This window comes from Hakea prostrata, chromosome 7, assembly GCF_041222555.1.
Source record: "Hakea prostrata isolate BN-2017 chromosome 7, UWA_Hpros_2, whole genome shotgun sequence".
Taxonomy (NCBI): domain Eukaryota; kingdom Viridiplantae; phylum Streptophyta; class Magnoliopsida; order Proteales; family Proteaceae; genus Hakea; species Hakea prostrata.
This window is the reverse complement of record NC_142606.1, coordinates 59,384,228-59,396,335: the sequence shown is the minus strand read 5'-3', so window position 1 is coordinate 59,396,335 and position 12,108 is coordinate 59,384,228.

Genomic DNA, 12,108 nt, shown 5'->3' with positions numbered 1-12,108 from the left:
CCACTAACCACACCTATCAAACAACCGACCCAGGGGTAAACTTGTTCAAGACAAGACTTACAATAAATAGATAAACAAATTGCACCAATTAAACCCACTTGAACAAGGAGACAAATGACAACCTAGATACACCCAGTGACCCTTCATTATACAAGGTCACCGTTCAAAATAGCAGCTCTAAAAATTTAAACTAACCATTCTCTCTACAGGATTTACCAATTGAAATGAGAACCATTAAGACACTCTAAAAGTTTACCCAAATGCATCAATTTTATGCAGTACACAGAAAGGTGCTAGTGTAATTGGATTTCAGATTCCATTTACAACAATAATAGAGTACCATATGACCTAGTGAAAACCATGACAATAGTTTTGGATGTACAATATAGATTCCAACCTCGTTGTCCAAGAGACGGTTGAACCGATTATAAGTTTTAAAGCATGGCTATGTTTTGGTTTTTCGATCCAGGTTAACCATTGCATTCCTTCCTATGCTAGTGCATCTTCATCAAGATCAACTTGATTTTCTAATCAACTTCTTTGGGGGTAAAGGATCATCAACAGACCAGTCTCCAAATGTGGCTCAGGATTTTGATGAGTCAAAAATGCCTCCAGAGAAGACCAGTCAGTTTGGTGGGAGTGCTATCGTAGAAGAGGCATTGCTTCCTTATTTCCAGGTGGTTTTATATGTTTCTTTTTCATTGTACAGTCTACTAATTGTCTGCACCTGTTGCTTGAGAATATTGAATCATTGGTATTATGACTAGTATTTGTTGTCTATATTTGGAGTTCCAATATCCATTCCTCACATTAGTGTCATTATTTGACTTACAAACTTACAGTTAACTTGCATTGATCAGGAATCCTTGTTTGATCAAGAAAAACATTAATGTCTATACTTACAGTTGAAGGCTAAAAGAACAACAAAATTAAACCCCTCCACAACCCCACAAAAAGGTAAAACAACAAATACTAAAAGAAACCGACCAAATCAAGTTATTACAGAGCATTTTTCAGCTTTAATCAACGACCAAATCAGGGTTTCGACCACATCATCAGGAATTTCCGTGGTAAGGGTTTTATGAGTTGGTAATTACCTTTTGAAAGAAGAATCGCAGAGACGAGACGAGACGAGACGAGACGAGACGAGACAATACCAGAATGCCCCTTCGATTTCTCTAAATCGCAGATGGAGCTTCCTCTGCTTCTTCTTCTTCTCCGCTGCTTCTTCTTCTTCTCCGCTGCTTCTTCTTCCTCTTCGTTCTCAACTAACGACGCAGTAATGCGATGCTTCTTACGGAAGCTTCAGAGTAGCCAAAAACGAAAACACCCTAACAGGTCTTCTTCTTCTTCTCTCCTCGCGATTTCTCTGTAACTTCAGATCAGCCAACAACGAAAACAGAAATGAAAATTAAATGGGCGGGTTGGTTTTTAGCTTCGTATATTTCTTAACATTTTGAACTGGTTGTATATACGATTACTGTACAATCGTATATACGTATAGGATGGTAGTATGTAATACACCATTAATAACATATACTATACCCAGTCGAACCGCCCAGATGGACCGGTTAGTTTGCATCAGACCGAACCGAACAGATCGAACTCTGTTCACACGGTAAACGTATATAGGTAAAGGGTTTTTTTCATTATTTAATGGGGAGGATCATCCGAGCCGTCCGATTAGATTGGACGGCTCGCTCCACCGTAGTGCGCATTAATTACGCACTACAGAAGCAAAATTGCTGAAAAGAGTTTCGTTGTTAAGTTTCATGATAGGCTCCACACATGCATAAGGATAGCTATCCAAAAAAGTGTCTCATCAAGATGGGTTGTAGTTAGGACTTTGGAACATGTTCCGGAAAATTTAGATATACGTATGAAAATCATCAGGTCTATATTAAAAAGTATGGGTGTCCACAACATATGTTACTTAAAACTCTAGAGGGCAAAAGAAATGGCCACAAAGATGTTGTTGGAATCATTTGAGCAGTTTTACTCAATCCTCCCTAGTTATGCTTATCTATTAGATGAATGTGTTGGTAGATCTACCATGTTTATTCATTATGAGAGAAGGGTGGATTTTAATCCCCCACCAGTTTTCAAGTCTGCTTCTGTTTCTTACCCGGATCATAGGGATGCTTTTGTGAGGGGATGTAGGCCTATCCTTTTTATTGATGGTAACAATGGACTAGTCTTTGTGGCAATTGGAGTTGTAGTGTGAAATCCCCCAAATTTCTACCCCTTTAACCCATGGTTTCAAGACCGAGAACCCAGGCCTCGAGTCGGCAAAAAATGTGGGCCTTTCAAGTCAAGCCCGAAGGATTGGAAATGGATACAATGTTGGTGGATGACCCTTATGATAACTCAACAACTCTCTTAGAGTTTAAGTGAAGAGAGAAGATTAATCACGATGGTGTAAAAATGATGATTTTGGAATGTCCATAGATCGGCGATGGGGAATTCGATTGACGCGAATAAAGTATCAGATTGAAGATCGTCAAAAGACCTTTCCAATGAGACAAAAATCACCGAATTCGGAGTCCGTTTTGGGGTTCAACCATGGACGATAGTTTGGGCCGGTTGGATGAACCAACCCCCCCCCCCACCCCATTTTTTGTTTAGGGGCAAAAAATGAATTTCGGGTTTTTAAGCCCTATTTGAAGTTGAAACTCATCCGTAAACGCATTTTTGGAGGCTAGAACGAGGGGGAGGCTTTTGGGAAGAGGATAAAGGAAGGAGAGGAGTATTTTCCATCCAATCAAAGGTGCTCTGCGACTCGAATCATTGTAGGAACATTGAAGGAAATGAGAATTCTTAAACCCTTCTTTTTAATATAGTTTTGTAGGTTTTTCTCTTCTCTTATTTTGTGAGATCTTGAAAATGAAGAGTATTAGATATCTTGGATGCTCATCTTTTCTTGTATTAATGTTTCCCTTGAGTATGGGAGTAATGGTACGTCCCCTGGCAAAAGATTTCGGAATTTGACTCTCTGAGTCGTCCACGGGTGATTTCGGAGAGCCAATTTGAAGTTTTTTGATATAGGTTAAATTGGATCAAACTGAAGGTACCCGTAGGATCCTTTTGTTGCTGATTAGACTTTCCCAAAGTTTCTTTTCGATTAGACTTTGAATCGGTGGTGAATTTGAGACCATTCACTAGTGAGGTTGAGAACTAACCTTTTTAAAGTAGTGGTCAAGATTCTGTTTTCGTGGGAAGATTTTGGGATATCCTTTGAAACCCAAATTGACTCTAATTTGTGATAATTATTTCTCTTGCATAAATAGGTTTATGTATCTTATATCGTTAGTCACCAACTTGTGGAAATGAATTACTCTTTGGAGAAAAGAATCAAGTGGAAGGTGAGAAATATACTTAACCTTATCTTGCATGTTTAAAATGTTAATTAATTTTTATTAGTGATATCTTGACTTGCTTTAGTATTATCTTGTGATTATGTCTTCTATTTTTCAATATCTTTGAATGGTGATATGAGAGAATGTATGACACAGATGGGATTGAATGGATTGAGTTTTTCTTGTTGAATCCTAAATTATTGATATGAAAATATATGAATGATGTTGAATTAAATTACTCATATTATTTTATGTTGTTTACTAGGGTTGTGGGTTCACCCATTGCCCTAGTGACATTATGTGATTGCTTAGATTGTGATTGGGAATGGGGAATGCCCTTTTGGCATTTCTGTCATAGGACACCAAAGGAGGCTGTATGGGACGCATTCCTATGGTGCCCTTGGCGCTTTCCCTGATTACTGATTAACATACCTAGGGCATGTCTAGAAATGTTGGGTTAGGTGACCTCATGAGTACTACTACCCTTTCGGCAGGGGTATTGAAGCCAGTTAACCCATGATGTTAGTGGCTGGGTCATGTGTATCAAGCATGCCCACTATCATCATAGAGAAATAGGGTTGCATATAATAGATAAGGGCTCCTGGGCGCTCAAGATAGGTAACCAACTCGTGAGAGGACATAGAGAGCATCATGTCCATTATATACGGATGAATGCTGGGTTAAGGGATGGGATCCAACAGATGCCTTCTGTTGAGGATTCCATTCATAGGTAGGAAAGTATCGAACCAACAGGGCACTAGGCATAAGGGGAGATATTGGATACTGAACCGAGATGGTTGGTGCCATAGGAGAAGTATCTATACCATGTAGTAGGAGACCATATGACTTTGCATTGGACCTAGGATTATTCTTGACACGCACCAAATTTTATACCAATGGTGATGTGAGAGAGTGATGATCTAATCCCCAACCATGGCTTGACAGGACTTTACACAACAACCGCGGAGAACCCAACAGACGTGCTTGAGTGCTGTGAGGGAAGAGTGATGAGACCGCCCAAAGAAAACTGGTGTGTGACTTAATGCGTGTCTACCATAGAGACTTCATGATAGAATTAGGAGCATAATATCATAATCATTCATATATCATATTATTGTCATTAATTACATTATCGATATTCATGTTATATGTGTGGTGTGGAATCTTGTGAATGAATGTATGATATGATGTTGAGTTGATCTCACTGAATTCTGTGGAGCTCATTCCTTTTTATATGTCTTCTTCTAGTATATTATACTGTAGGATATGAGGACTCTTTCCAAGTGGAGGATTTGTTGTCGATATATCTTCTTGAAAGAGCAATTGAAGAAGGTGTAGACTCGCATGGAGCTTCATGCCGTGTCAAGAACTGTTATTATGGAATTGGATTCCATTAGAGAATTAATTTAGTTATTTTCCCCTGCGAATAAAACTATCCTCTTTTCTTTTCGAAACTCTGATGTTATATCTTTTGATTTGAAGTAATGGATAATTGTAACTGTTGGAATAATTAATAAATTAGATCCCCAAGGGCAAATCTGGAAACTCACAATTAGAGCTATTACAAAATATAGGTTATATATTTGTAACCACCGCATCACTTGAGAGTACACGATAGAAGAGTGTGATTCATTCGTACGAGGCGGCTCCCATCTCTCTCTCCCTTTCTCCAAGAAACGCAGGAAGGAGAAACTCATTGGAGGTCTCCTTCCTTTGCTTTAGATCACGCTTCCATCCTTTCCACAAGGCATTTGGGTTGTGGAAATAATTCCCTTTCCTAGTGATTGTGGAATCTCCCCGGTAGATCTTTGGTGGTGGAACGAGAACGTGGATCTAGATTTACTTCCGCTGTGTATACTTCATATTTGGGAAAGCGAATCCAGGTAAGGATCTTTCCCCTATCAATTATTTGAATTGATATACTTGGAGTATTACCAACATTGGCATCAAAGCCATTGGTTCCCACGATTCTTGGTTCCTCCCCATTATTTATTTTCAATGAATGCATCCAATGAGAGGATCAAAGGCTTATAATAACCCATGGAGAATTCAGGGTTTAATATGAAACCCATGTGAGATTTGATAAAGTTTTTTGAAAACCCTTATTTTTGTTCGGATCCAAATGGGAGATCCTTGAGTATTTCTCTAATGAAGTTTTGCATGAATTAATAATCCATGATAATTATTTTGTTTAAGATTAATTGCTGGATTGTTTTTTCATGTGTTTTTGGATGATTTTTTGGGAGAAAAAACGTGTTTTACCGTTTTTTATTTTCGTTCAAGAAAAAAATCAGAAAAACGATGTTTTTGGTCACTGTGGACCAGCCCGTCCGTCTATTGGTCTGACAGAACACAGTGACCCAGACGGTCGACTGTCTGTTTGCAGAAATCCAAACAGATTCCCAAACGGAGAGCCGTCTCAGAATCCTTCTGATTTTTTGTCCAGTTTTGAATGTGTTTCTATTTACTGGACATCAATGGACCGACAATCTGTGTGATGTTTGGGCACTAAGGGCCTAATGGGGCCCAGTGGGAGCTAATGAGGTAGAAGTGTTCTGTGTGAACCACCTCATAGCATTAACATGATTGCATGTTTTATTTTATTAAAACTGTTTTTAATTATGGGTCTATCAATCATGTTTCTTGCACAGAATGAAACTAGTATATAAGTCTATGTGGGTTTGCATGAGAATTTGATTGAATGTTTGTTAGCATCTCTTTTGGTTTAAATGCTTATCCTGTAGGTAAACTATGCTAGTATGATTTGTTGTTGCATGAGTTGTGTTTTATGCTAGAATAGTTGAACTCATCCCTATATGTAATGTCTCTAGAATAAATGGCTGCTACAAAGAGCATAGTTGCTGACCTTACTAAAGGAGATAAGCTGAATGAGAGGAACTATGACCTCTGGCACCGAAAGGTGCAATATCTCTTGGAAGAGCAGGATATGCTGGAAACCATACACCAGACCATGAACCCACCTGAGGAAGGTACCACTGCACAGCATCGCAGGGACCTTGAGACATACAATGCTTGGAAGAGGAAAGATCGGGTAGCTAGGATTACAATCCTGAGCTCCATGAGGGATGACCTGATGCTTCATTTTGAGAAACATAGAACTGCAAAGTCTTTGTGGGAGGCTGTGAAGTTCCAGTACGGAGGGACTTCAACCACAAGCTCGGACTCACCTTTGACGGTTATAAGATGCGCCAGGGTCACACCATGAGGCAGCATATAACCATCATGTCTAACATGATTAGTGAGTTGAGCGCATGTGGGTGCCAAAAGATTGATGAGGAGCAAGTCTCCACAGTCATCAGGTCATTGCCAAAGACTTGGGAGCATATAAAGATCTTCTTGACTCATGCTGATGATGTCAAGACTTTTGATCAAGCTGCCAAGCACCTTGAGCTAGATGAGGATCGGATGTTGGCCGATGCCCCTCAAACTGAAGTATTTGCTGTTGAAGCTAGCACTAGTAAGGATGCAGGCTTCAAGCCAAGAGAGAGAAAGCTCAACCTCAGCGGTCCAAGAAAAGTAACTAGGGTGGGAACAAAAACAAGAGTGGCCCCAAGAGTTCAAGGGGGACTAGTGCTGACAAGAAGAAAACAACTTTGATTTGCTTCAAATGCCAAAAGCCTGGTCATTTTGCTCATGATTGTACTGAGCAGGAGGTATGTACTGTGTGTTATACCTCATCTTGTTATGTAACAAGTTCTAATATGCTTGCTGAACCAAATCCTTTGTGGATTGTTGATTCAGGTGCGATAGAACACATAACAAGGAAACGCTCGAGCTTCGTGGAATACCGTCATATTCCAAGAGGAAGCGGGAGAATAACGATGGTAAACAGATCAAGTGTGGAGGTTCATGGCATAGGCACATGCAGATTAATTTTGCAAGGTGGCCGAACGCTGTTATTCCATGATGTGCTGTATGCTCCAGACATTTGGCGGAATCTTGTTTCTGTTATTTATCTTTTGAGACATGGTTTTAGTTGTATTTGAAAACAATTCTTTGGTTTTGTATCTAGGTGATACAGTTTATGGTTATGGTTTAATAATGGTTTTATTGTATTGGTTACAATTGATAATTTATCTAATCCTAGTAATGCTTTTGTTTGCCAAAATACTTTGTGTATTGATTCTAATTTGTGGCATGCTAGACTAGGACATATTGGCTTAGATAGGATGAACAGGTTGGCAAGAGAAGGTCTCTTAGGCCAAGGTTCACTATCTGATTTGCCAACCTATGAGTCATGTCTAGCAAGAAAAGCAACTAGAAAACCATTTAAAAAGGCTTTGAGAGCCTCTCTTCCTTTAGAACTTATCCATTCAGATGTGTATGGACCCATGAATCTGCATGCTAGAAAAGGACATGCTTATTTCATCACATTCATAGATGACTATACACGGTATGGTCACATTTATCTAATTTTTCATAAGTCAGAAGCTCTAGAATGTTTTAAGAATTCATGAGCTTAGTTGAGAATCAGTTAGATAAAAGGATTAAAACTCTTAGAATGGATAGAGGTAGAGAGTATCTCTCCGATATGTTCAAAGGGTTGTGTGATGAAAAGGGAATATCTAAACAACTTACTATTCCAGGGACTCCACAGCAAAATGGGGTTGCTGAGAGGAGGAATAGAACATTGCTAGACATGGTGAGATCCATGATGGCGCAGGAAAATCTACCCATCTCTTATTGGGGAGATGCTTTGCTGACTGCGGCCTATATTCTCAACAGAGTTCCAACCAAATCGGTTCCTTCCACACCATATGAGTTGTGGACCGGAAGGAAGTCAGATTTGAGTTACTTGCACGCATGGGGATGTGTAGCATATGTTCACTCTACTTCTCACCAATATGGAAAGCTTGGACCCAGAGGAAGAAGGTGTATCTTTGTAAGATATTCTAAACCTTCAAAGGGCCATGTCTTCATTAGACTAGATGAGAGTGAGAGGAGAACGGAACTTGAGTCTAGGGATGCAACATTCTTGGAGAATGATTTTCCATCTCTTTCAGGAGTTAACAAAGAATCATCGGAATTCTTTTAGATACAAGATAGTGGTCTTGTCACTCCAGGGATTCAGATTCTGGATAATGAACTTGGGGTTCATCCAGAAGATCCTAGTGGGAGTGGGAGTGCAGATGTGATAGCTACCTTAGAGGGTGAGCAATCTGAGATGCATTTGCGCCGTAGTGGGTGCGGGCTAGTTCCTCGTCGACGTTTCGACATAGAGGATGAAGCCTACATGGTAACTCCTGAAGAGATCGACTGTGAGATGACTTCAGTCGATGAGCATGAACTGAAGAGTGCGCAGGAAGCTCTTGCGGGGTCAAGCTCAAAGGAATGGTTGAAAGCAATAAAGGAAGAGTTGGAGTTGATGAAAGTTAATCATGTTTGGGACTTGGTTGACTTGCCGCCGGGCCGAAAGGTAATTGGGAACAAGTGGGTTCTTAAGATCAAGAGAAAGACGGATGGATCTATTAAGAGATTCAAGGCTCATTTAGTGGCTAAGGGCTACACCCAATGAGAGGGCGTTGATTATGAAGAAATTTTTTACCCTGTGGTTAGGTTTGCCTCAATTCGCCTCATTCTAGCCATTGTTGCTCAATTGGACTTGGAGCTTTATCAGATGGATGTAACAATTGCTTTTCTCAATGGAGAACTTGAGCGCAAAGTGTGCAAACTTAAGAAGTCCATATATGGCTTAAAGCAAGCATCTAAACAGTGGAATGTGCGCTTCCACCAAGCTATGATGGAAAATGGTTTTTCCATGCTTGAGGAAGACCACTGTGTTTACACCAAGAGATCTTATGGTAATTATGTCATTCTGACACTGTACGTAGATGACATACTTATGGCTAGCAATAGTAAGCAGCTATTGGAAACCATTAAGAAATAGTTGTCCTCCGTATTTGATATGAAGGACATGGGTGAAGCAAGCTTTTTGCTTGGTGTCAAGATTGTCAGAAATAGGCAAAAGATATTACTAGGTTTATTTCAAGAGACCTATATTGACAATGTCTTGACGAGATACCAGATGCACAACTGCAAACCAATTGATACTCCAGTGGAGAAGGGTTTGCATTTGAGCCTTGATATGGGTCCTAAGACTCCAGAGGAGAAAACCAAGATGGAAAGAGTTCCATATTCCAGTGCAGTAGGTATCCTTATGTACGCTATGATGTGTACTAGGCTGGATATTTGTTATGCAGTGGGTTTGGTTAGTCGATACCAATCAAACCCAGGCATAGAGCACTGGAAAGTAGTCAAGAGGATATTGAGATATCTCAAAGGAACGAGTAACTACATGTTGTGTTACCAAGGATCGGATTTGCGGTTAGTTGGCTATAGCGATGCTGACTAGGCTGGAGACATTGATGATCGCAAATCAACCTCTGGATATGCTTTCTTGTTGAATGGCGAGGCCATTTCGTTGTGTAGCAAGAAGCAGGCTTGTATATCCCTCTCGACCATGGAAGCAGAGTATGTGGCATGCTCAGCTGCGGTTCAAGAGGCTGTTTGGTTGAGAAGATTCCTTCGACATACTAGAATTGTGATGACATCCAAAGAGGCTAGCCTTGTCTACTGTGATAGTACGTCTAGCTATGTCAAGGACCCCAAGTATCATGGGAAGACCAAACATATACAGTTGAGATATCACTTTGTTAGAGACATTACACCAAGGAAGAAAGTTGTACTTAAGCACATATCTACTAGTCAGATGATAGCTGACCCTCTTACCAAACCTATAGCCAAGGATGTTTTTATTTCTCATGTAAAATCCTTGGGCTTGCGTAGATTGTGACTTTTTTTTGTAATGAGCCTTTCTTCTTATTGAGTAATATGAGTTCATTCCAGCATATATTTTATTCACTTTCTGTGTGATTGTGTTCTTCTAGCATAAAACAAAATATGTCAATAGGCAAGAGAATGGCTCACTCACACGAGCATTCACCTCTGGCGCCTTGGAGGCGAGCAGAGATGAGATGGATTGTGAATGACTTTGTGTAGGTCAATTCATAATCATGATGTTGCCTTGATTTGGAATCAAGATGAGTTTCTCTATTGTGAAGAGAATCGACATGAATGTTCCCACTATTCATGTTGCCTATAAGAGCTAGTGCGAGTACTTTATGTGGCGCTAGGGTGGCGACAATAAAGAAACTCAGGTTAGGCGCGAGAGGTTGCCACTAGACTAAGACCTGTATGGTGTTGAGATGGACATACGTTCTATTATATACAAAATGCTCCACCATAGCACGTATATCATACTATGTGTGCTTAGTGATCATTGGAAATGAGAGGATGGATCCCTGCTCCTCTCATTGTGTGAGTCTTGGACCTTATGGTCCATTAGTGTTCTTAGTGACTTTCGACGACATCATGAAACGAAGGGTTGATGTGGCTACTTTGGAGTGTTACCTATGGTCATGATTGATTCGACCTAAAGGGGCACTACCGGGAAAGGAGTCAATCCTAAGTGTATTGATGGTCTGGGGCGAAAGGAAAGGTTTGATTCAACTACACCCTAAAAGTGTTTGCTGGCGCCAACTATATGTGTTATAGTAGTGAACATTTTAAGGACAAGAAGGTGATCTCTCAGAGAGATCGAGATACCTTTAGTCTGATGAGTTTGAATAAACCTAGGACACTGTGGTATACTAATACTTATTTGATAGTGTTTCTTTGAGTAATGTGCCATTCTGGCCTTCTGGGAAGGTGTCTAGTTTGGGGCTCACGCGTGCAGGTATATCACTGGTCGCACAACCCATTTTGCTAGTATGACTTGTGGATGTTAGTGTCTGGGACACAAGTGGTCTATGTATCTGGGATACATAGCGAAGAGATCAATATATATGTATATCTGGGATATACATGGGTGTTCGAGACACGAGAGGTCTATGTATCTGAGATACATAGCAGAGAGATTGAATGTGTATATCTGGGATATACATGTGTGTCTGGGACACATTGAGAGATTAACACTTGCCCTTGTGCAAGTGGGAGATGTTGGAATAATTAATAAATTAGATGCCCAAGGGCAAATCTGGAAACTCACAATTAGGGCGGTTACAGAATATAGGATATATATTTGTAACCACCGCATCACTTGAGAGTACACGATAGAAGAGTATGATTCATTCGTACGAGGCCTCCCATCTCTCTCTCCCTTTCTCCAAGAAACATAGGAAGGAGAAACTCATTGGAGGTTTCCTTTGCTTTAGATCATGCTTCCATCCTTTCCACATGGCATTTGGGTTGTGGAAATAATTGCATTTCCTAGTGATTGTGGAATCTCCCCGGTAGATCTTTGGTGGTGGAACAAGAACGTGGATCCAGATTTACTTCCGCTACGTATACTTCATATTTGGGAGAGCGAATCCAGGTAAGGATCTTTCCCTTGTCAATTAATTGAATTGATATACTTGGAGTATTACCAACAGTAACCATTATTTCGATTTTGATAATTTATTACTTGAACTCGATTTATTCTTGTCCATTTAATTATGCTATATCATGTTTTGTATGGATTTGTCACTGAACCTAGATCTTGTGGTGTATCACCCCCAAGGGCATTCGGGTATGATCGGATCCGACTGGGTGGGGTGTGGCATGTGAGTTCGAGAAAAAGGATAGTTGGTTATGCTTCCTCCATGCGTTGAATCGTGCCCTTTCTTTGGGTAATACAAAATTGGGCCTCACATTCATTTTGGATCGGCAGAAGGTATAATCATATTAGCAT